This window comes from Anser anser (genome assembly GCF_964211835.1).
Source record: "Anser anser genome assembly, chromosome: 6".
Lineage (NCBI taxonomy): Eukaryota > Metazoa > Chordata > Aves > Anseriformes > Anatidae > Anser > Anser anser.
In genome coordinates this window covers 39,406,113-39,432,937 of record NC_139726.1, presented here as the reverse complement: position 1 = coordinate 39,432,937, position 26,825 = coordinate 39,406,113, and the positions used below count along the sequence as shown (strand labels likewise).

The window sequence follows — 26,825 nt, the reverse complement described above, 5'->3', positions numbered from 1 at the left end:
GAAACCTGGTCTATCTTATGCTTTTTAACTTACAGCAGGCACTTGGGATCTGTCGGAGACAGGGCCCTGGGGGCAGCGGAAGCTGCTCCAGCCCCATGTAGCTGCCCCGCAGCAAGGCTCCATCCAGCTGGGAGCAGTTGCTCCCCCCATCCTGCCATCTCCTGGACAGTGCACATCACCTGTTTCCACAGTGGCTGAACTGCCATGCAATAGAACTGTGCCAGCAGCAAAATGCATCATCAAGTACCCTTTGTAAGCTACGTGATAAATGTGCTGCATCTATCTAGGATTTTCTACAATAGACTCAAGAGCAGTATTAAACAAGAGGGTGAAAGGAGGCTTCTTCTTTGACACCACTTTTTATGTTAAAGTAAACACAGATTTGAGTGCATTATTTAAATGTGGAAGTTGCAACCTCATTTAAAGCCTCGGTGTTGTTAATTATTTTTATTGGCATACCCTAACACTTTGAAATGTGCCAGAGCAAATTGCAATGAAAACTGTCAAACACTTTTTCAAACGTATCCAGTTGAGAAAAAATGGTTTCCTTACACTCAGCGATGCTAATTTTGGGGGGTGAAAACTGGCTAGCACATTATCTTCTAGGCTGAGACCAATTCAGATCCTCCGTCAGCTTTACCTCAGCTAGATTTTCCCTACCTAAGGTGATACTTTAGAAGACCTGTTCTCTTACAGCTTTAATACTTTACAACTTTCTGTAGATCCTTCAATCATCTCAGTTGAGTATTTTAACAACACCACTACATTTACTTGCCTCACCACTGTTCTTTTTTCTATGTCTCCTCCAAAAAGTCTATTTGTAATTTTTGAGCAACAGCTTCAGCATTTTGCTTTCAGCTTTCAAGTTCTCACTGCTTTTCCAGGGCTTTTTTGCTCTGGACATCGCTGGTACTCTTATCCATAGACACTTCCATAATACATTGAAGGACATTCCTGTAAAGCTTTTTTCAAAGGCCCTCCCTCTTTATTTTCCAGCCTTCCATTTCTCATCTGTACAGAGCTTACTCTCCTTCACACAAAGCAGCCGACATTTCCAAAATCTGCTCTTTCTGGGGGCCTGATTTAAGCCATTTTCATACTTTCTGTAAAAAGATCCACGTGCCTTAACATTTCGGTTATTTGTTCTTTCTTTCCTTTCTTGATGGTTTTTCCCCTGTTTTTCATCTTGTTTTTCCTTATAGCCTATTTGTTCATTGCAATAGGAAGAGCACATTCCCATGCTCCTGCACGCTCATATTTCATTCTGAAATAATTTTACATTTCATAGCCATCTTATAGAAGGAGCTATCTGACCATCTTCTCAGCTTCCGTGCTGGAAACAGCTTTACTACCCACTGCATGGCCTTTCCCATACGTTGGAGAAGTGCTTCTCTGTAAACCATCCCAGAAACTTAAGTTTCAGTCACTAAAATCTTTTTTTAAAGGCTCAACAATGGTAATGAGCATCTTCATGACATTTTCCAGCAGTAAGCTCCTAAAACAATGGCTTGCAGTTAACTAATCATGTGTTCACCTAGAAAGTAATTCTTTTAATAATGCATCACTATTCATTTCCCAGCGGACAGATACTATATTGAATATTACACTAAAAAATAATATGCATCTGTAATAAAAGAACTGTCTGCATAAAGCACTCTGGTGACCTCTCTCTTTTGAAGTGACTCAAAGGAAACCATGAGTACCCCTGTAAATTCCTACAAGAACTAGAAAATGTTATTCTTTGAGAAAGAGGGGAAAAAAAATCAGCAAAAAAAATTCACTCATGAAGTTGAAAGCCATCATTTTTACTTGACATTTTCAAGACAACAGCTAAAAAATGAGGTAACTGTACCTGCCTTCAGGCCACTGAGCTCTGACTTGATACTACTAATTAAAACAAATCCACATCCTAAGAAACATCTCAGCAACAGGGAACTGTAGTGTAACTATTCAAATCCAAAACGTGAACAAATTTCATTTAATAAAGTAAAATAATAAGTGCTAATAAATTATCTTTCCCAACTTACCACTGCAAACGAGAACTGCTATGATTTTTAATACCAATAGCCTTATAGCTAGATGATGGGGAGGGCTACTACAGAGCAACCCTCAGCATTGCTCTGCTTGCCTACAGCAGCTCCAGAGCATTTAGTGGCATTTACACACAGTGAACAGCCTGAACAGCATGGAATGTACGTGGATCTAGCAAATGCCATGGTAAACTTGCTTCTATTAGAGACTTTTCCTCAGACTTTAGGGGGTTTCGTACCCTCTTATGAATGGATTTGGACTGTGGTTCCCCCTGCGCTAGTTACAAATACAGGGCAGTGGGTGGGCTGAACTCCATCTGGCCCCATTCAAAACCCAATGTTTGCACAAGTCCCCCATCCAACAGATTCCCCCAGCATACACATAGCTTTAAGACATTCCACAAGTGTTTTTAAACTATCCACATGCTTGGTTTATTGAATCAAGGCATGAGTATCTATGCCTATGTCTCTACACAGACGGAATACTTTCAGTGGGACTTGCTTTGTGCAAAATTCCTAAACTTGAACATTGAAGCTTTTTTCCTGCACTACCCAGTACCAGTAAAAACAACTGTAAAACAGAGCACAAACCATTTCTTCCTCCTTCCCCTGAGTCACCTTGCACATCCAAAAAAGGACTGAATGCAGTCTGTTCCATAAGGCACAAGTTTTTTTCATTGCAATTATTTGTTTAGGCAGCCAATCCAGATTTGGTATAATTCTGATGTGATACAATCCTGTTCACTTTTGGTCTCTGCCAGCGTTATCTTCTTTTGCTATTTTGCTTCCACAAGAGAAAGTATTTAAATAAAAAGCATGCTAATCTTCTTAGGCTCTGGAATACACAAATCTGTTATAAATACCTAACCTTCCTGGAACACGTGCTCTTCTCCAAACACACATCACACACTCCAACATCCCTAGACTTTTCCTTGGCAATATGCAGCAAACTAAATTGAACAAAGCTGATCCTAACATGGGAAGTTATAGTAAACAAAAATGTTCAAGATCTTGAGCTTATTTTCAGCAGTTTCATCAGCTTGAACTTTTTACACCCACTGAACAAGTCGGATCTTGCCAAATAGCAACACACATTTGGAAGTTTCTGCAGAGTCTTTCAGGGTGAAAGAACATCCCGAGGTCATGTAACTGCTCCATTTTTGAGGAATGTGAAGAAAACATGAACAAACAGCAGGAGTACCTCCTGTATAGCATGCACATGCTACTTCTCTTAAAACAAAAACAGTGGGGGAAAAGAAGGAAAACACAATGGTAATCACAGAATCGTCTAGGTTGGAAGAGACCTCCAAGATCACCAAGTCCAACCTCTGACCTAACACTAACAAGTCCTCCACTAAACCATATCACTAAGGGCTACATCTAAACGTCTCTCAAAGACCTCCAGGGATGGTGACTCAACCACCTCCCTGGGCAGCCCATTCCAATGCCTAACAACCCTTTCAGTAAAGAAGTTCTTCCTAATATCCAACCTAAACCTCCCCGGCACAACTTTAGCCCATTCCCCCTCGTCCTGTCACCAGGCACGTGGGAGAATAGACCAAACCCCACCTCTCTACAGCCTCCTTTAAGGTACCTATAGAGAGCGATGAGGTCTCCCCTGAGCCTCCTCTTCTCGAGGCTAAACAACCCCAGCTCCCTCAGCCGCTCCTCGTAAGACTTGTTCTCCAGACCCCTCACCAGCTTCGTTGCCCTTCTCTGGACTCGCTCAAGCACCTCCATGTCCTTCTTGTAGCGAGGGGCGCAAAACTGAACACAGTACTCGAGGTGCAGCCTCACCAGAGCCGAGTACAGCGGGACAATCACCTCCTTAGACCTGCTGGCCACACTGCTTCTTATGCAAGCCAGGATGCTGTTGGCCTTCTTGGCCACGTGAGCACACTGCTGGCTCATATTCAGCTGCCTATCAACCAGTACTCCCAGGTCCTTCTCGGCCAGGCAGCTTTCCAGCCACTCATCTCCCAGCCTGTAGCGCTGCTTGGGGTTGTTACGCCCCAGGTGAAGGACCCAGCACTTGGCCTTGTTGAACTTCATGCAGTTGACCTCAGCCCATCGATCCAGCAATATCCCTGACCCTGGCCCCAGGGAGGCAGCAGACTTCCCTACGGGTAGGGTCAGGTCGACAAATAGGGCCCTCTGTTCCCCTGAGAAGGGAGTCGCCTACTACAATCACCCTTCTGTCTTTCTTGGTGGAGGCAGTCTTGAGGCGTGGAGTCGGCTTCCTCGCCCTAGGCATCCTCCTGGGTAGACTTTCTACCTCGTCCTCACCCACCGGTCTCTCAAGCTCCAGGGCCTCAAATCTGTTACGTAAGGGCACCTGGGAAGGTGGGGCCGGTAGGGGGGGGCGTTGCCTGAAAGGTTGAGCAGGGACCTGTCTCCATCCCTCCTCAACTTCTAGGTCGCCTCCCTCTGCCCGACAGCAACAGGGCAGGGGGTCCATACCCATTTGGGGTGTCTCACCCCGGTACCTCTCCTTCAGGCCCTGCAGGGAGTCACTCCACCAGTCTATCTCCCGCCCACACTCCCTAATAGTTGTTGATTAATAATAATCAACAACATAAACTGTTTTAACCTAAAACACCAATGTCATATCATTTATCAACATAAAAGAAATGTAGTTCTGAAAGTTGTTGAATCTCTATGTGCACAATTCAAATGAAAGAAAAGTGAAGAAATGTTAGCTTTAGGGGTAGGCAAAAGTAGCTTCTCTCAGAAAAGCCAGCTGAGTACTCTTCTATTGCAGAAAGGACAAGTAACCGTCCAGTGAACTCTGGACTACTGAATCCACATATTGTGTTACAGCCATGGGTTACGTTGGTTTATAAGCCATGAGGACCTGATCCAACCTAACTTAGAACTTTTGGCTCTCCTATGAATCACTAGGTGTTAACAATGAATACCACACTTGTGCTTGAGGTGCTGTGTCCCCATGCCCTCAGGTTGTCCCCTTCATTTTTACCCCGCCACTCACTGTTCTCATCGAAAACATGCAAAAGAATCCCATGAGCTACCAGGGGATGGTTTCCCACCAAACACAGTCTGGATTCTCAACGTGCACAAGCGTCTCTAAAGGCTGACAGCATTTTAAAACACAGTGTCCTCAGGGCAGCCCCATTTTCATGATGTGACCAGGAGGCATTTTAGGTTGTGATATTCACCGGGAAGCCTTTCCAGGAGGGTGAGCGTTAAGGGGACATCAGGTTTAAAGATGCTGTTCACACTCAGGCCAGATTAAGCCTGAAAAAGCTGTTACTCTAGACATATTTTTAGCAGTAATATTGCTTCAGTTTGTGTATGTTAGGTTCCCACATGGCTAGAACAGCCAGCATCTCTCTCACAGCCTCAGCAAAGGGACAGATGATGGATCAAAGTCAGCAACTTGGCTCCTTCCTTGCACACAATCACATACCCAGGAAAGGCCAGGTAGCAGTGGATGGTGTTAGATCTGATCGAACTGGTAAGTGCACAATATTAAGTCTCATTTCTACAGGCATCTGACAGCAGATGTGTACAGAATATCAGGCTCTGCAGCTAAGCACTCAATGTGGGTGTATAGATTCATATGGTGCTTCTGGTTTTCCCAAACCTTTCTTGTTTCTCTTCTGTTTTGCTTCATTCTTTATTGATGCCAACAGAGCAGGGCCTGCAGCAAACAGATGGGTGTTACAGTTTGCTCTAAAAATGGGCAGGCTTTGACTTATCTTCTCTCATGTGGCAGCTCAGCCCGGGGTCAGTGCCTTTGGTAGGACAAAGGCACCCCCCCCCAAGATTCTTCTCAGTATTTGGTATTTCATCAGGCTTGCTCTAGCTTAATTCTAAACTATTTTTAAGCTCAGGAATTATTCCCATCTCACTCTCTAGCAGCTGGTCTTCCCCTTAACTTTGCATCTTGTTAGCCTTTATGGCGGTCTGTGCTCTCACGAGGAGGAAGCCTCGCACCTGCAGCCTGGTTTGTTTAATCAGAGCCCGGTAGATCCAGGCCCACACAGCCCCCTCATGCCCAACGTCCAGCAGAATCTCCTCACACAAATCCAGTTGCAATGCTGTTCTCCCTCCCTTACTATTACTCCCTAAGGGGTATAGATTTATAGCTTCCCATAGCCCACACTTTGCCAAACTTAATCAGTACTTGTCTCTTTCGTCAGAGCTCCCCTCCAGCATTTTAATTATTTATTGCTCTCTTATCTAAGCTCCTTCCAGTTTGTCTATGTCATTCTGACACTGAAAAAGCACAGAAATAAAAGTGTTTAAATGCAGGCACCACAGCTTTACAAAGCAGGTCTATAACCTACAGGCAGACTCGTTTAATTTTCTCCTACATCTCCTTTGCCATTGCTGCTTGCCAAGTGTCTTGTCCCAGTTAAACGTGTGCTTTGGTTTACTTCTACCCAGTACGTCTGCTTACGTATGAGGTCAAACTTCATTAATTCTTATTCACGTTCCCCATGTTTCAAGTTGCCTTGCTTTGCTATTTTGCCATCTTTAAATGCATTTGCAATTCCTGTCGGCATGCCATAGTCTGCAGGTCATCTCGCTTCTGAGGTACTACCCTAGAGGACAGGTTTCCATGCTTCCTCGAGACTTTCCAGGAAATCCAGAGCCAGCCAGCCAGAGGGCCTGCAGAAAGCACGCAATGGCTTCCTCCTGCTGTGGGTGCCTGAACTGCCTTCCAGCAGGGATTGAGCACTGGGTGAGGCGCTGGAAGTCATTCTCAGCTTCACGCACTGCTCTTGTGGGCCCCACCTCCACTCCAAGCTGAAGGACTTTTGCAGAAATCCTGTGCAGTAATAATACCACAACGATGTCTCTGATATAACCCAATCAACAGCAGTATCGAAACCAATTATACTCCTCTGTATTACTCACCGTATTACTACAGCGAGCTCTGCCCAAGCAGATGAATTCTCCACAACCCTATTACCCAGAAAACGAGATTCCCCCCAGTCACTTGGCTGTGCTTTTCCAGGCCTCCTCATTTACCGCTGTTTAATATCTCAGCCCACGCCAGCAGCACCCACCACTCACTGTGTCTCCATCCAGAGTAGCGCCCATCTCTGCTCCCCACCTCTGCAGGATGCAGAGGCCTCCACAGCCTCTCTTCAGCATCTCTGACCAAACATCACCGCTGCTGTTCTTTATGCCTTTTAGCAGAGACAGAAATACCAGTCAGACTCTCCTGCTGTGAGCCAGCACACCTCCCCACCAGTTCACAAACTGGTACAGAAATGGAGGAGTCCATTTCAGCCCAGGACCACATGCACCTGAGAATTCAGCTGAAGCAGGGTGTTGTCAGCAGCCCTTCTGTATCATACCTGTCAATGCTTGGAAATCCACGCATCACACGAGACAGTGTGCATTACTTTTTCCCCCCCTCTTTTATACAGTCACTCCTCACTACAATAGCTGCAGATCTTCTTGTAAAAATCAACACTAGGAATCCCCAATGCATTTGCGGAAGCCTCTGACACTGCTTTTGGGGGGAATAATTACTCACCAAGGCAGGATGCAAAGCATTTATGTTTTAATAATCGCAGTTTGTCATATCTTGGCTACATTTTGTATGTTCATTTTTTGCCTCTTATCTCCACAACATGTTTTCTTAATAAACTTAATGGCAATACTACAATTTTAATTTCAGTTGGAATATATCCAAGCCACTAAATCCACTCTGGAGACCTACAGGTTTATGCACCTCTTTTATTAAGTTCTTGCTGTTGGTTTTATTAAAGCATCTCTGGGTGCTACTGCAGTGGAGCTATTTGCAAATGAACAATGAGGTAGATTTCCCACAAAAAAAAGAAATCTAGAGGGCTGTGGAAGATGCACACAAAAAAGGAAAAGCTTCACCTACATCATTGCATATGGTTTGGTGAAATGCCAAATTGCTACATACTGTGTTTAATCTAGACTCAAACAGCTCTTAAGAAGTGTGGTATTTTGATTGCTTCCACAGACAAATCTGGACAAACCCGTATCAGATGCATTATTCAGAAGATATTTGGCAGAATTATAATATGGTAATATTTTTAGTCCTTAAGATATTTTAAAAGGTTAATACAGCCTGTGAAGTGAAGTCAGCAATATCAGGAAAGGAGACAGACCTCCAAAAACCAAGAGTTTGTATATTAATAAAAAGTTTACTCAGGTACTGAGTTTATGTAAAGAATCAAACAGGTGTTGGCTACGCTATATTTACAGCTTCTTTAACAACAGCTCTGAGGAGACTATTCAATCTTCAATCAACCTCTCAAAATTAGCTCCTTCCCATCCTAGCACCCTCTTCAAACCATAAGGAGAAAATAGAGGAAATAAACCAAGGAAAAAAATAAGAAAAAACACTCCATGGACTGATTGTGCCTATTGTGTACTGCAGAGCTTTTGTTTTTGCTTTCATTTTGTCATGATTAATTAGTCTGCAGACACTGAGTTGCATATTATGGTACAATGGGGATTTTAGAATGAAAGACAAACTGTTGACATAACCAAGTAAAAACAGAATAGGATCACTCTAGTTCATTTTATTGTCTATCTGTAAAATCTATGCAACCAAAGACCAAATAGGCAAAAAGATGAAGAAGTTAGACAAAGAAGTAGGGGCAAGCTGTACTATAGACTAACCACCTAAATTAATTTTTATCCTTCTCTCAAAAGGACATGCTTCTCTCAAAAATAAAAATAAAGACGAAAGAAAAACTGCCAGTCACCTATAGATGCCTTTGACTGCCCTGTTACTATTCAGAGAAGGTAGTGAAGGAAATTCAGTATCACCCCTGGATTCAATTAGACTATTTAGGAACAAGAAAGGCTATTGTGAAAATCTAAGGCAGGATCCCAGACAAACCACCTGTTTCAGAGGAACACTGCACACCTCGGAGCTCCCACCCAGGTGCTTTCCACCTGCCAGTGCGAGGAGCCAAGGGCTACCTGCTGTGTGAGGAGCTGTGCCAGGATGTGTGTCGAGAGGCCCAGAGCAGAGCTGTGAATGCAGCCACGGTCTGACTTCAGTTAATCTAGTATGAATGAAGGTAGTTTGTAAGAAGTTATGACTTCTGGCAAAATTGGAATCTCAAAAGGCACAGAGTGCCAGAGTGGGGAAATCCATCAGGAATTAAGGTTCAGACCTCTTTTCAACATTTACTTCAGCATTTGAATGACTTGTCCTGTTTCACAGGGAAGTGAAGACAGTGCCAGCAACCACAACCACATGCATGATCTTGACTGTTGAACAAGTCTGTGTTCAGCATAGGTGTTCAAAAACATTTTAAATGCTAAGTTAAGTAGCACAGAAATGAAGTCTAAATATGAGCGATCGCGTTTTTCAGAACATAAACCAGATGCCTGGGGGGGGGGAGTGGAAAGAGCAAGAACATCATTAGAAACAGAAGCGCTGAGTCAGATGGGTCTTTCGTTCTAGTGAAGCAAAACCTGATTGCATCTTGGCATGTGCCACACACAGCCCATCGGCAAGAGGAACAGATTTATTCAGACAAGTAGCAGGGAGCATGCAGAAATGGCATATCCACAGACACATGCCTAATTTGAAGCATTAAAGGGAACTGGAGGCTGATAAGAAAGAACCAGGCAAGACAGCTTTGTATAAATAGCAGTTTTCAAACTTCTTTCAACTTCTAGACTCCTACTCATTCTCCAGTGACAGTGTGAACAGTGTGAAGAGCACTGAAGTGTATTTGAGTCCTCTGAGTAGAAAACTTACTTTACCATTCACAGATGCCTTACAAGAAGTCCAAGCACCCAGGTTTCTGGTTCACAGGCTACCCTGGTTGCAATCTGGCCTTCAGTCTAAGCAGAGGTCCCCATTCACCCAGAGCAGCAAAGAGGAAAAGGAAGCACCAAGAGAAGGGTCCTTCCCTGCCCCTCAATTTGCTTCAGCCTCCTAGGAAGGCAGATGTCTCCTGGTCTGCCTCTCTCCTGCTCCCTGCCCCAGCTCCACTCTTCCCACTGCCTGCCCCTCAGGTCCTGTCCCCACCAGGCTGCTGCCTTTGCAGCTGGCATCCCAGGCCACCCTGGAGGCAGCCGAGGCCAGGAGGACTTGCTTCCTAAACACAGCATCCTAAGTGACGGGTAGGAGCTGACCCAAGCAGGACAGCCCAGGTGCTAGACCTTGGATGCAAACTCAGATGCACCAGAACAGCTTTTCTGCCCTCCCTCAAAGGCCCCAAACTCGGCAGACTCACTAGCAAAGACAATACACTGCTCTGAGTGTTTCTTTTTCCAAGTTTACAGTTTTTGAAGAGCCACAAGCCCCACAAGCACTCAATAGCCTCAGCAGTTTCAGCCCATTTGCTCCTGATTTCCACAAGCCTCTGCTCTAGCCCTTGCCACAGCAGGCAAGACAACCAATGCTTAGAGGAAAACAAAATACCACAGCTCAATGACTCAAAAGAGAAGTTTCAAAAGGTCTGTTTCCATCTTTGTTTAATTAATATGTACTGTATTCACCCTGGGACAGCATTCAGAAGCCTGTTTGATATAGTTCTCATGAGCTGCATGGCCCTGGGAGTCCTGCATCACAGCCTTAACCCATTTGCACCCCTCCAAGTTCATGCTGCCTCACCATGTGCACATGCTGACAGTTGTAACCCATTTTCTTATTTAAAGGAATAACTTCAGTGGATGCAGAGCTTTACAGAAAATACTTTCAATTTCATTATGGCTCTCATAGAAAGTCTTTGTACAACTGTTGCCTGCTAATCTCTCTAATCTTTAATTTTCATTTAATAGAAGACTGACTGCTTCATGGTTACTGGCAGAGGCAGAAGGAGGAGGAACAGGAAAAGGGAGTAACACAAAATCAAACTGGAAAAGGGATGGACGACCAAATTTTACTTTTTCCTACCAGCATTGCAATAGTATTTAAACCACAACAGAGCTTCCCTTACAGAGACGGCAAAAGTTTTATGAGCTTACATGAAAATAAGGTGAAAGTGCATAATAAGATTGTTCACTTAAGAAACACTTTAGGGAAGAAAACGGTTTTTATCTCCCTCCAACCTCACTGCTATGAGATAAAGCCAGATGAAGCCAAGGGAAGCCTTCCTTGAATGCAAATAAAATACTGTTGCCTTCTTGCAGGCAGAGATACTCCAACTCTATATGTTCATTTAGTGCTAGACCCGGTCCTTATCATGCACAGGGAGCGAAAGACTGAGCAGCTCTGCAGAAGTATGATCTATACACAGGACTCCTTGTCAATCTATCTTACCATCAGCAGTATTTCTTAGAATTCAAACTTCTGGCTGGTTGCTATCACCAAAACCAAGCAGCACCTCCTCAGAACACTTGCCTGGGTCCCAGGTCTGTAACTGTTGCAGACGCATATGTATGGGATGGTGTTTAGTATTAACATTTATTTCAAGTCCCAGATTAAGCTAAGTTTACATTTGAACAATCATAAAATAATAAAAGTGTATTACAGACAACAAAAGTTATCTGCAAACATTTAGAATATCACATAATCCGAGCACAGGCCATGCTATGTTCATTGATAATAGTTAAAATGCAAAAGGTTCATCAGACGGGCCATCTGAAGTCTGTGCAGTATCACATAACCCCCAAACACCAGTTTCTACCTGAAAACAAGTTACTGCCAAACTTTTTCAAATGTTTCCAACTCTTCAGCACACAATTTTGGTTACATGAAGTCCCTAAAAGGCAAAGATGCATTAACAGTATAGTCAGCCAGAAACAGCATCTTCTTTACTGCAAACTCAGGTCAGAACACTCTTGGAAACAAACTTTCAAGTTTTTGGTTTTTTTTTTTTTTTTTTTTTTTTTTTTTTTTTTTTCCCTCCCTGCTCTCAAACAGAGCAAGTTCTGACTGCAACAACATACTACATTTAGGGGACTGAATCTTTCTTTTTACTAAGTCATTCAGCTCCAGACACTGAGTTAAATTTGGGCGTGCACTTTCTGAAAGTGAAATGATTCATTTCTAAACAAGAAAATGAATGTAACCTGGATATACAAGACATGCCAAAGATGTAAAGCAGAGCAACACATGGATTTCTCTTTCCTCTCTCAGACTGGATGGATACTAGATTCCAGGTCCACATTTGTAAGTAAATTCATACCCCTCCCAAGGTCCTGAGAAAGACTCAAGATGCACAGGACTTCACAGCCTGTACGTAAAGTAGTAAAAGAGAAAACGATCCTTATACTTCAATTTATGGCCAAGAAGAGTTAAATCTTTCTTACTTCATCTGACTTTTATACATCAAGCTCCAAGCAGCAACTACGCTAATCAACAATTTTATTATTATTATTTAAATGAAGTACAAAAGCTATGTTTATTTTGAAGTGCTTCACTAAGTGCCAATTTGTTTTCATTACATTATCCTGACTTTAAGCCAACTGTCAAGTCTAGAACACAGATATAGAGGCAATGTTCCAGCCGGGTACTCCTGAAAAATAGACCCCATTTCCTCTATTGCTCCTAAGACAAGAGCTCCAAAAGGCACTCTCACCCCGTGGCAAGCCTGGCCTGACAAACAGGGGTCGGTATAACCATCATGCAGTGCCTGAGGTTATAAACACAGTGTGCAACCGCTACTCACGCAGCTTCAGACACGCAGGACACTGACCATTATCAGCGTGTTTTATTTTCCCCATATACCATCTGTAAAGCGAGATAAAACAGTACCAGGCAAAAAGAGGTGTGATGTCTTCAAGGTCAGGTTAAATCAAACTGTGCCATGAAAACACAGTTTTCACAAATGTATTTTTAGTATAAGCCCAAGGATGTAATTTTATCTTGCTCCCACACAGTGCTTTCTTATCAAGTCCTACAGTCTGTGTTATAATTCACAGCGAACAGCCTCGACTGCTGCATTCTGCTGTCTCAAAGAAAAGCCAGGGCTATTTACTGGCTTTTAAGCATTGCATACAAAATGAACCGCATTCCTTGCGAGAAAAACATTGCTGAAAGCATTCATAGACTATTTCATTTTTACTGCAAATAGGAGAGAAATCAGTTTAAAGAATTAAAATCGAAGGTTGGAGGACCAAGTCTATGTGTGGCCCTAAGCAATGTGATAACTAAAAAAAAAAATCTTAGTTTTAAGTCATAAAAATGATGTTGTAGCCCTCAAGGTGGAAAATTTGAAAATGTGGTCTATGTATAATCCCTATAGCAGTATTTGCCCGGGTCCACAGCCAGGCCAAAGCAGTTCCAAGTGGAGTCAAGGGCATTGTATTTGCGTCTGTCTTTACTTCTTAGACTCAGCAGTCTGGGTGACAGTGGGGGAGGCTCGCAAAGTATGACACCTCCTGATGGTTTTACTGGGTTGGGTGGCAGCTCCATTTCCTTATCTGCAACAGGCTGATTTCTACAGAACACACTTAGTGTTTGGACTGAAACAATTATATTTCACTTCAGTGGTCTGGTTTCTAGAACTATTTAAAAAATTGGGTCTTCATGCTAAAATGTTTGTCTAAACCCTTATACTTTGCAAACATTTAAGAATTATCCCACTAGCATGGCTTATGGCAGACCATGAAATATATTGCTGTAACTGGGTGCATCAGTAAAGACCCATTTTTAACCACTTGTCCTGGTTCCAGTTAGGACAGAGTTAATTTTCCCTCATAGTAGCTGGTAGGGTGCTATGTTTTGGATTAGGGTGAGAAGAGCGCTGATAACATGCTGATGTTTTAATTGTTGCAGAGCAGTGTTGACACCAGGCCAAGGACTTTTCGGCTTCTCGCTCTGTCCTGCCAGCGAGCAGGCTGGGGGTGCAGCAGGAGCTGGGAGGGGACAGACCCAGGACAGCTGACCCAAACTGGCCAAAGGGGTATTCCATACCATCTGACGTCATGCTAAACAATATATAGGGGTGGCTGGCCGGGGTGGGGGGCCGGCTGCTCGGGGATAGGCTGGGCATCGGTCAGCGGGTGGTGAGCAATTGCATTGTGCATCACTTGTTTTCTTACACATTATTATTGTTAATACTATTATCATTATCACTATTATTATTATTATTATTATTATATTCCTGTCTTAATAAACTGTCTTTATCTCAACTCACCGGCTTCACTTTCCCATTTCTCTCCCCCACCCCAGAGAGGGAGGGGGGAGGGTGAGCGAACGGCTGTGTGGTGTTTAGCTGCCAGCCGGGTTAAACCACAACACCACTCTTAAGGACCTGAGTATTTTTATAGCCCTCCTCTCACTATTGGAAATCCATTGCCACAGACAAAATTAATATACCTCGTAACATTTTACAAATTAGATACTGTAATTAAGGTTGGAACCTTGGAGATGGAACACGATGTCAACAGTGTACTACTCACTGTTACAAGTAGCAGCTACAGGGCCACGATTCTCTAGGGAAAAAAAAAAAACACACTCATTTTATTCCTGAGTAAACTCTTAATTCCAGAAAAAAACCCTGGTATCATGACACTTTTACTGTTAGTTACTAGTAAAACAGTGATCCCCCTTAAAACATTAAATATAAGCACAATGAATAACTGCATCCATGGGAATAAAACTGACCGGTGCATCTGGAGATCAAAGAAGGAGGCAACAGCAATGCAACTTCAAAGTGTTTTCTAACTGCTCAAGCTTTTTCAAGGCCATTTCCTTTCTTTTCTAAGCCCTGATTAAATATGTGTCAAATCACCTGGCAGAAACTCCCCCAAACATGGAAAAATCATTTGATGCAGGTCTCTGTATACACGAGTATGCAGACACTTCTGAGAAACTTTTTGGTTTTATATTCTCCCAGAAGCCAGCAGGGCCAGTCCCACACAAGACAAACTTACAGATCAAAATGCAGCATTTCTGTTCTAAAACCCTCCTCCAGACATGGTTTAAACTAGGCTCAAAGTATTGGGCCAGTGTCAGTATGGCTTAGAGGTGGCTGCCATAGCTGCAGAAGAAGCATGCTGCCCTGCAAAGGCGATTCAACTGCCTCCGTCTTCACTTACTTCCTTTTAAACAGGTAAAGGGAGATCTTAGAAACAATACCTTCCTATTGAGATCTTTTTCTAAGAAAGACTTATGTATGGGATGCTGATAAGTTATTGTCCTAAATAAAACAGAAGTACCGGTAACCTACTGGTATTGAGAAATGCAAAAATATTAAGAGATTGAAAGCATCTAGGCACTTACTGATCTTACAAAAATCTCTCTCTTTCTCCACAGAAGAGCTGGCTTCCACCTTGAGTGCTCAAATCTTGACAAAGTCCAATGTTATTTCGTTCCTTCATTTTCTCTAGAACACAGCAGGCTTGTGCAGCTGTACACACCCCACGTTCACTCTCAAAGCCTATACACATGAGGATAAATGCCAATCCCTTTGCTGAGTTTTTCACTGACAACCCAAGCATGGTCCCAGAGGAACCAGCCTTTCCCAGAGCCATTGACCAGCTCCTGCAGCCCAGGCTGCGCAGCCAGGCTTCAGTCCTGGCTGAGTGCCCGGGGGAAGCCCCTTCAGCTCCTCAGCGTGGCAATGCATTAAGCAAAAAGCAAATGCTTATTTCATGTCTGGGAAGAGCCAACAAACCTTCCATTGCTAAACCAGTGGTGGGTAAACCCCGTTTATTGCAACACTGCCATTTTTCAGCCCACAGCCTTTTTATCTGTGGAAATCCCTGCTTTCTTGGTTCTGAGCAAGTGTTCAAGCCCATTTTCTCACCTATATCTCAGGAAAGCAGAATAACAAAGAAAACACTTCCTATTATCATCTGGAATTTCAATTTTTAAAGTTTCATCTACAGACAACTGTAATATTGTGGTGTTTTTTTTTTTAATTATTATATTCTTGATTTTATGGTCTTAATTTTTAAGGAAGTTCTACTTCTAACATTGTACATGTTTTTTTTGTTTGTTTGTTTTAAATCGGGTCTGATAGAATTTGCAATGACGTGAACTCAATATATATAACATCCCATTCTCAATGTGAAATGGAAACGTGCTTTATTGACTATAAAACCTAAAGAATTGAATTAATCCATCCACTACAATTTACACTGATTAGTGAAGCGGCACGAGGTATTATTTGACTAGTACCCCGGCATTATTGTAACTAGATTTCATTTCAAAGGAGCTAAATTTGCAACTGAAAGGGAAAAATAAAGAGACCTAACCTTGTATTCACAAACACATTGCCAAATTTTTGACAGCTCTCTTCCATGAACACCTAGAGATTAAAACCTAGCAGATGGTGAATCAGTCAGAGGAATAACAAGGCCCTTACTTGATGAGTGGATAAGGTCTGAATGCTGTAGTCTTCTCTACTACTTGATACTGCTGAAAGTTTTATCTAGCCATAATTGGAAGAAAAATAAGCATTTATTTTAATTGGCTCTCCTTGTTATTTTAATTATTAACCAGAAGCTTAATTTTAAACAGTCACTTTCTGCCACCTCTCAGTATACTCTTTCCCTCCACAAAGATAAATATAAAACTAGTGGAAATAAAGTATGAATGTGACTACCACTCACACACACTGTATATCAGAAAAACATAAAAGCATCATCCATGGACACAGTGCTTATCTAATTTCGCTGAAGAGGGAGACCCTTAAAAGTAGGCTTAATATTCAGACTTCACTTGAAAGTAATCCGGAGGCTAGAAAGTAGAGTTGTACAAGTAGGAAGGCAAAAACCACTTTCAGTTATAGTTTAAGATACTATTCTGTTACTTTGTCAAAACAAAGATGGCGTGAATGTGATTACAGTTAGAGCCTGCTGCTCTCCAGCCGCAAGATGCTGACTGGACTGATACCAGGACACACTGTTACACTGTTACAGCAGCACAAAACAAAATACTGCCCCAGCCTCATTTCCAAGGCAATGCATCTGAAGTAAAAACAGCTGACTTCTGTGCAGTGCCCCAGCTATCCTCAACTCTCTCTTGGATACCTGGGAACCCTGCTGGAAATTTAAGCTTTAGCAGTACGAGAGCATTAACTATCCAGTATACCATATGCTAAAAACAGCCTTCCAAATTGGGTTGAATTTAAACTTTCAACCTAGAGATAAAAGGCCCACTTCTGAGCCACACTGTCCCAGGGGTTTTCCACTTGTAATAATTCAGTCATGCTTAACCTAGGCAGATCATGAAAAAGACTAAGTATGAATGCCATTTAACAGAGAATTTAAACCATAAGAACACGCAGTTATGGCTATTTTTATACCTTTTCGAGTAAACCCAAACAATTACCCACCTGTTGCCACCTGTCCGTGACCCACCAAAATGGAAGAAAGCTATCAGTTACATTAGCTGCTTTCAGAAAATCTGTGAGGGATATGAGAATGGTGTTTCACTCTAATTCACACTATCACATTAACATTTGAATAGCGATGCTATGAAAAGAATGGGTAGTTGACAACTCTTATTTTTCAAGGGCATATGATCAAACTTATCAGTACAGTTTATCCACATTTACCTCTAAATAGCTTCTACTTCAATGTTCAGATGATGCTCTGGCAGAAAAGTTATCTAAAATGAAGTATCTGAATCCAGACTTTAGTGGAGGTAGGAGAGAGAGCAAAGAGAAAATAACCCAATACCCTAAACCAAAATGTACCAAGTTCAGCATTCAGAGTATGTGAAAGAAATACAGCAAGCACACATTTCTGAGCATATCCTGCTCACATTCCTAAAATGCTTCCTTTTACAACAATCAGTTAAAGACCAAGCTATGTATCGCTGGGATTTCTGGTCCTGCAGTAACTGTTGCTCTGCAGTGTTTTCAAAGATCATTAGCAACAGCATGAAGGATAAGCATAGGGTACAGCTATATTTCACAGCTGAGGGGAACATGTGAAAGACTTGCTGTTTTTCCTCAAAATACAACTCAGAAAGGTCTAAAAAAAACAAAGATTATTCGACTCGGTAACGAAATGGCAGTCATCTGATCTGTGCCGCACTCCCCTGGCTCAGTGGCAGAAAGGGAACTGACCACTGTTTGTCACTGACAGTGCAGGCATGCTTTGCTACAAGGTGATGTTTGTGGAAAAAAAGACACATTAGTTTTATTTGAAGGTAAACTAATGAAGGACAGCATTCAAGACTAACTTAGTAGCTGCCTTCAATGGCAATATAAACAGTTTGCCTTTAATTGCAATTCCACAGTAAATTTCCTATCATCACATTCCTTACCTTGCTCGGGGAACATTCCCCAGGGCTTTGAAGAAAAACAAACAAACAAAAAAACATTCCCAGCTGTAATACTTCAGCAACCAAAAGGAGTTATAAATTCAGAAGCTAAAATGGGGCTCTATTTGTAGAATACCCCTCCAGGCATTCCCAACCTACTAGAAATGTCCTGGGATAGCTAGAAGGATCTTTCACATGGAGCCACCTGCAGCTGTTACCTCTCTTGCGTATTCTCACAAGATCAAGTTATTTTAGTTGGGACTTTCCAAAAAATTAAAAATAATCTTTTGTTAAAGATCTTGGGACTCAGGTATGAGCCCAACAAGAAAAAAAATGGAGGATCAGAGGGGTTAAAGTCTAGAAAAAATCCATACAAATTAAGCATAACCTGAAAGTAGTAAATTTTCAGGCAAAATTACCTGCTGGTAGAGCTAGCTTTGTCTGCCCTGTACAGTGAACAGATTGCTCACATGAAAACAATTATTTTCAACCACTGTATCTGTAACAGGAGCAACTGTTCCTTGCACTAGTAGTACGTTAGATGATAAGGCAGCACGGGCAGTTTTCAGTATCTGTGTGCAGCTGAAATGACCCTGGTTCATAAGCCAGCTGTGTCTTGATCCATTTTGATAAACTGGCCCCTCTCTGAAACAACCATGCTCTCTGAAACCTCATTTAAAGAGTTGTTAGAACACCAAAAAGCTTTCAAAATACGAGCCAAAAGGTTACTGCTGCAGAGAACCGGGTCCTGCCCCATATCACTCTGTGTCCTCCTCTGTCCCACCAGAGTACAGAGCTCCAGGGACTGCGTTAACTCCTGCTGATCCAGAACTCCTCACTGTGAGGGTACAGCTCAGTTGCAGGGATGCGCACAGCAAATGCCTCTGCCTTCCACCCCACTGCCGATACACCTGCATACTTCAGGCACCTGCTCTGGCTTTTCTCTTTGGCTTCAAGCTCCCAGCACTAAAGACCATTCTGTACTATACATAGGTACCTAGTTTCAAGTGGTGTTGAGGCTTCTGGGCTACAATTAAAATGTCAATTTAAAATCCTTACCAAGGAACACTGCAGGACCTTTGGGGGGCATTTTGTTTGGTTGGGTTTGTTTGTTTTTTTTTGTTGGGGAGGGAAGGGTGTTTGTCTGTTTAAAAAAAAAAATAGTTATATGTGCCTTAAAGTGGACGCATAGCTTTCAAACAGACAAGTAAAAAACAGCTCCAAGCAGTCTTAAACTTTACTAATCTAAAACCTGGTTAAAAACCCTATATAAACATAAGTCTGTTTTTTGTTGGAGACCTCTCATCTGTACAAGTTTCCTGCCAAGACGATCTGCTTATGATATTGCATATCAACAACCTGATCTACTTTCTCTCTTCCTGCTGTCAAAAAATTAATTCATTTTATTATTTTATGAAGATTAGAATCATCTCCATGACAACAAACCTATGACCTGGAGAATGCCATAAAATAACGTGGCAAGTAAAATCAACAAAAGGAAACAAAGAATGAAGAACAATTCTGGAAGCCTTCTTTCTCTCTTGTAATATTCCTTTTTCAGGAAACTCAGTCCAGGAAATCCTTAGATTCCCTAACAAGGGAACAAGATGAATTGCTGACTTCATTAGAATTTATAGAGATTCTAAATGCAAACCAAAATTTCATCCCAAACCAGGTCTGAACTTCTCAACAGGACAAATAAAACCCCTTAAAGAGAACCTCTGATTCAGCTGGAATACTGAAAATCTTTTCAGGGTGGAAGCTATGCACACAGATATGGCAGCAAAGGAAACTCATCATACAAACAGACAGCCTCAGTAAATACAGTATATCCAATGGATCTGCCCAATATAGCTTGTCTTGCAAAGAGAATCAATGAAAGGAAAATCCAATTCATCAAGAGGGGAGGCACACGATGAGACTAGCAATGAGAGGGCAGCTGAGGCTCCTTATAACAAAGCAACACCAGGAAAAGGAGAAAACAACATCTTGTTTGCCTTTCAGTTCCCACCTATTCTTCTGTCAGGGTGGGCAATGCAGCAAGGCACTTGCCAATTTCTGTATGGGAACTCTAAGGCTAGCACCATCCTCGCCCTCCACCCATGGCCAGCAGAAGGTTCCTTGGCACGTCAGCTGGGGAGGACCTGGGGAGCTGCCATGACAGCTCAGCATCGCTCTCTCTTCGTCTGCTCTCAGAGCTGAAAAGTTGCCATAAGGGAAAGACTTAACCAAGCCAGCAGATGAATGCAACTTCTCTAGACATCCATCCTTTCTAGCAGGAAAGGATGTGCAACCTACATTTATTTGTTATGAAGTTTCTTTGTTTTGCTGCTCAGAACAAGAGAATGATCAGGGAGAATAGAACAGCAGTGTCTCCTTCCTTTAAAACTGGCAGAACATTACTTAAATCTATCCCCTGTAAGCTTATGAAGATCAGTATTTCTGGAATACTCTGAATATTGAAAATATAATAAGATCGCTAAATACTATTATTCTGTCTTTGATGTTCTTCCTTGTTTTTATCTTTTCCCATGGCCTAAGATGTTTATGCTTGCACAGCTCACTTACTGGGAGTATTTTGCACACAAGAACGATTAAAGACACAAAAGTAACTCAGCTTAACATTGCTTAAATACTCTCAAGTCCTCTTTCAGCAGCCCAGTAGTGCTAGCAACCATCCAACACACTCTCCAGCAGGCAGTAAAATAGAATCACTTATTATGTAGCCTACCTTGCAACGGGAACAACACAAATAACCACCAGTTTTGACTCTGCACTGCAGCATCCAGCATAATGCAAAAAGCAACAGGCTGGAAAATAACTTGCCAAAATAACTTGCCCTTAAAGCAGGCAAGGAATCAAAAGTTCACCTCTGAGTCACTCCGGTCCCTCAGTTAAGACATTTTCTGTGTGTGCTACAGTAAAACAAAGCCTGTACTTTGCACACATATTTTCAAAGTTGGGGCAACAATGCCTTCAGATATTTCACAAATTTACACAGAATTGAGGTTCCATTCTCTTTTCATTTAGAAAGGGCTTTGAATTCATTTAAGTGTAGAGAAGATTTAGACTCTATTTTATACACTCTAAATCTGAATTAAACTCCTGTTCAACCCTCTCACTTTTTACAAGCTAAAACCTTTTCATATCTCCCCCTAACAATCTTTATTAAAAAAAATAAATACAAGTAACAGATAGAAGTACTTCCCAAGGCCTTCTGGATGTAATCAAGCTTGTTTTTTATCATCCTGAGCTATTCCACTTATTAAATGCTAAGCCCATGTCAAATTAACATTTATGAAAGAAGTGAATTTCCATGAGTATTTGGCAGCCAACACCATAAATGTCATGCCCAGACCACATTTCTAACTCCACAGTTCCAGCTACTGTGTGAATGTTGATCAGCTCACTACTGTTAGTGTTCAGTGAGAACTGTGCCATGTTTACTACAAACAAGAAAATGCAATGTAGATTAGAAGTATTTTATACGATTAGAAAGTTTTATGCTAACATGGTCTTATTATCTGTAGCTCATGTAACCACTGAATTAATTTCTAACATACATAGCAGGTAGTGAAGACAGCTAGCATTTACCTGTGAGATGATAACTAGACTTGATATCTTTCAGCTTTTGTTTTAGACAACTCATTTTGTCAGGATTGGTACTTCAGGGTAACCAAAACAATAGGTATATTCAGGTGAATTTTGCCCAACACTTCGGCTACCACAAGAGAGAAGATACTTTCCAACTGTTGGACTTCTTTGGTTCAAGTTCAGCAAAACATTGGGAGGAAAAAAAAAGTTAAAAAAAAACAAAACTCTTAACAGTTTCTTCCAGCAATTCCAGAACAAGCTATACCGACACCTCTAGAAGACAAAATTTCAACCTCTGTTAGAGAACACCTGTCCACCCTGAAATTCATGTTAGATTTGCAAACCACTGCTCCCTTTTACCCAACAACCCAGGCAGCCCCAGGCCACAGAGAACCAATGCTGTTCCATGCACACTGCTGTTGTCTCCCATGGATGAAATCCTGGGGATCCCACTTCCTTGCTCTGAAGCGGCTGAAGGATTGAACACATTCTGGTCTCCCATTTAACAGGATCCTAACTTAATATTGCAAGTCTGCAGCCACCTGAAGAATTTAAAGCCACCAATTTCCATGAGCCAGCACTGGGACATGCCCTCCACCAGCTATGTATTGACAGGATGAGTTTTTAGGTGCTACTAGAAGCAAGGTAAGTCACACAAGCATGTGACTTGCACTGTGCCAGAACCTGTCTGCAAGGCCCACGTCCAGCTCAACAGTGCCTGCTGGGAGGCAGGTTGTTTGAGCCCTGAGGGCTGGTTTACAGCCCCTCCACCGGGAACAAAATCCCTGCATGGTGCCTTTATATGCAAGCCAGTCCAGCCCTTGTGCAAAGGGGAACGTGGCTCCCAGCCCTGTTTTGAGAACTTGACTTTTCCTTTTCAAGGGAAACCAACACATTTTGCAAATGCCAACACAATCAGCCTCAGAAGTATTAAAATAAACTATTCTGACATATCAGAAACACTGTATTTGGCACAGAAAGAATAAATCAGTTTTCCTTCATTTCAGTGAGAAAACATCTCTAAATATTATTCAGGTCAGCCCAACCTGTTGTTTCTTTTTTCCTTCTTCCCACATCTCCAGTTTGGTCAACTGGAAGTATCGGGTGTTTACACAAAACAGATGTTTTCTTTTGCAAAACAAACAGAAAAGCCCAACGAGAGAAGGACTAGTGGTTAAAAAAACTAATAAAAAATGCTAGCCTGCTTCACAGTCAATGTTCTACAAGAAGAAAAAAAAAAAACCTCTTTATCATTTGTGTTAAGATAATACTTCAATGACCAATCTATAACGAGCTTTCCATTGTGCTCAGTAACAGACACCATCCCAACTAAACCAACAATAAGGACAAAGAGCAGGAGAGGAAACAAAAGCATGAAGAAATTAAGCAGTTTATCCAAGGTCACCTGAGATAAACCTGATAGGCTGTTGCTGCCCATGCACTAGTTCATGATAAGCCTACACACTTCCCTAGGAAGCTGTTCCTGAGGAAATATGTGAGATGAGAAGACTACACCTGAGAAATTTTAGAAAAAAATGCCAATTTTCCCCTTCCACAGGCACTGCTACGATGCAACATCCAGCTTCCAGCAACAGGGAATGATGCAAAGGATGACTGCCTTACAAAGCTCAGGAGAATAATTACAATAATTACCATCAACTAAGGGCATTCTCTGTACCTACAGAAGCATACTGGGCAGTCTCAAACACAGCACAGCACTCACATCTTAGGCTCTTACATCTTGCTTAAGTTGTTAAACCTAAATAATAAAAAGGTGGTCTATCTGTCAGAATGGCTGTAATATAAACCCCATCCTTCTAAGCTACACTAGGCAGGCATGTCTGGAGCCGCTACTTTTGTCTGGGATAGCGAGTGTGTATTGAAGAGGCAAAGAATTACACAAACACAATATTGTCATCACCACGGCACCTCCTTCTCTTGCAGAGTAGCATTTCCTAGGTGTTTTTATTTAAACAAAACCTCTGGGTCCCTTGGACAGCAATCCAGTTTTGATTATTGAAATGACAGCTTTGGAAAACTAATTCAAAGCATGTATAAATCCCTTTCATTTTGTGTAACACAATCAAGGAATAATGTTTATGTGAATAAAATAAAGAATCAAGCTGCAGCTCTTCTGCTTTCAAAGCTACATGAAAGAAACCAATATTTTTTGCAGCATTTTGAATAACGAGTACAGGAAATTATGTGCAATTGTACGGGCAGAGAAAGCACAGATGACAGTGTTTGTCTTTCTTCACTACAGATCAACAAAACACTTGGGAGCGTTTGACTTAAAATCAACTTTGCCTCTTACAGATCTTCTTAATGCTCTCTTTCATTGAGATGAGAAAACACTAGCACAAAACTAAGTTCACTTGTGGATATTGGGAGAGACAATAATGCAAAAAATTCAGGTTCTCTTTCAGCTCAATATATCCAGTCCATTTTTGTGGAATGTATTTAGAGCAATTTCTCAAAGTTATGTTGATTTTACAAGTAAACAATGCTGCCTACTTGCAATTATATCTCTGACTAAAGCAGCATTAACTTGATACCAGGAAGCAACCAATTTTCTCCTGAGCCAGTAAATCGTTCTACAGCCATTAACTTCTTTTATAAATATACATTGATGTTGCTATTAATCATTAAATACAGCTACTAACACAATCAAACATTAATCACTAATGACATTAATTGCTTGCTGGTCACAGCCTTAGTAGTCTCTTAAGTGAGCAAAAGCCTTATTTATTCCTGGATGAAAAACACATCGTTTTCTGATTACACTAGTAAGAGAATTACCAAGGTCTTCGCTGACAACTGTCTTCTCTGAAGACCGTACACCAAATGCATCTTGCATTTTTCCTCTCAAAAAAAAAAAATAAATATTTGTTTAGATAGTGTGATGTGCATTCATTCATGCTCTTCCTCGTAACAGTTGGCCTCTGGTTTTCCATCTCACAAGACTCGCAGAACTTAAGAGGGGCATGAGGTACAAATTAGTGAATCATTAAGTTTTTTGTGTTTTGTGTGTGTGTGGTTTTTTGGTGGTAGTGGTGGTATGTGTTTTTTGTTTGTTTGTTTGTTTTATTTTAGTGCTTTTCTTCTCCCCTTACATATCAAATCTCCAAGAGTCCTCACTCCTGCAGGTCTATATCCCTTGCTAGTTCCATCTCTGCAGACTATCCTTCCTTCCACACATTTTCTCTTACATCCCTTCATTGTCTGAGTCTCTTCTTTTCTAGCTGCAGCTAGAGTTATTCTCCAGGATATTTGCCTTTTCCCCTTATTACCGATTCCTCTCCAAAACTCATCCATCACATTGGCTCCGTACCACAAGCAGCTTTCTCCTTCCAGCACCCAGCTGGGTACCTCCTTATTTCAGATGGCAGGATGCCTACAGTGAGGCACTGAGATCTCCACCCTCCCTTTCCAAAAGCTGTGTGCGCCACCTTGATTGTCTGCATCAAAGAAAACACTTGGTTAGTCTGCCTCTATTTCCCTGCTTTTCCAATGCCCTCTTACCTTTTTCCCGCCCCTTCTTCTGAGAAATAAAGAAAAGATGAAAAAAATGAAACATACGGGTGCTTAAAGCCCGTGAGGACAGTTTTCGTCCACCCACACAGTATGCCTGGGTGACAGAAGCAGAGCAAAACACACTGTATCCTCACTGCTCTCCCACACTGGAAAAACTAAACACAGCACAGGACTCTCAGAAACTCCAGGGTTCTGCACGGTGATGTACAATCTTTCGTCATGCAGGTATTTGATTCTAAAATAAAAAGGGAAGCATTGCAAAAATAGGCAGTAAAGTCATTCCAGCCAGCTACTTAACATTAATCAAAACACAAGCAACTGCAGTGGAATCACTAACCTGTATGGAACATCTTCAAACCTCAGCAGCAACAACTGGTAATAAATGGTGTGGGTACACACTACTGGTTCACTTGAGTACACAACACTGTAAGAAACTTTGAGGCATGTTATTTCTTAACAACAACAACAAATACTGAACAGAACAGTCTGCATATCTATACTGCATAAGCAGTAACTTTGGAAGAGAAATTTATCAAAAATACTTCTATCTTCATTTCAAAAAACAGGAGAGATGGAAGGACCAGAGAGCATTTGTACAAGACCAGTTGTTAACCCACCTAATTGACTTGCCATTATTTGGGAGCCAGTTAGTACAACAGAACAACATCCGACCCACTTACGCATGGACGGCACTTCAAGAACAACAACAACAAAAATCCTGCTGTTCAAGGTGAAGGCACAACAGGAATCAAGGGTCTCTACTCAGTTCCCAAGGGACTCCACACAAAATCAGAAATCCAGTGCCAAGAGCTAGTGACTTGAATGCTATCAGGGCATGGGGATGGAGAGGAAGCTGGAGACGCAGCATCTGCATAGAAGGGCCCGGGAGCCCAGTGGGGCCAGGGCCAGGGCGCAGGACATGTGAGGGGCAGCAGAGGGGTCAAGCATCCAGCGCCCTATGCCCACGTCTGCCCAGTGGGCCCCTGATGCCTCCCTTGCATGCCTGGGCATTTCGAGGAAAATTTTCAGGAGGAAGTCTAAGCACATTGGCAGGTGTTCTGTTGTACCGTATTGACCTCTGCCTGTCCTGTACCTCCAAGTACTTCCATCATCATAAGCAACACTACGTTAAAACTGGGAAATGGAGAAAAGAGCCTTCTTGTTAAAGGTTACTTTTTCCTCCTTATAGAAAAAAATATAGCTATATCAGAGGAATTCTAAAGAAGTACTTCTTCCCTGCACAGTCATCCAATCAGGCTGAAATTTAAAAAGCATCCATATTCAGAAAAGAAAAGGACATGCTAAAGTTCAAACAAGGGATTAAGTCCCATTCTCACACGATTTAACACTAGGCAAATGTTAAAAGGCCTGTCTTGAATAACAATATCCTTAGGACCAATATTTAAATTCTTTCCTCAACTGGGGCAATGAGGGAACTAGAACCCTGAGGACTCAGGGAAGAAGAAGGGGGGTTAAGGAAAAACAACTGTAAATTACTTTTAAGATCAGAGTATTAGTGTATT

General features: G+C 41.9%; 1 protein-coding gene across 1 annotated transcript in view; it reads right to left on the bottom strand.

Annotated features, from left to right (window-relative positions):
• PLCL1 (phospholipase C like 1 (inactive)) overlaps positions 1 to 26,825 on the bottom strand; it is a 205,138-nt gene that overhangs the window by 142,188 nt on the left and 36,125 nt on the right. The window lies entirely within an intron of this gene.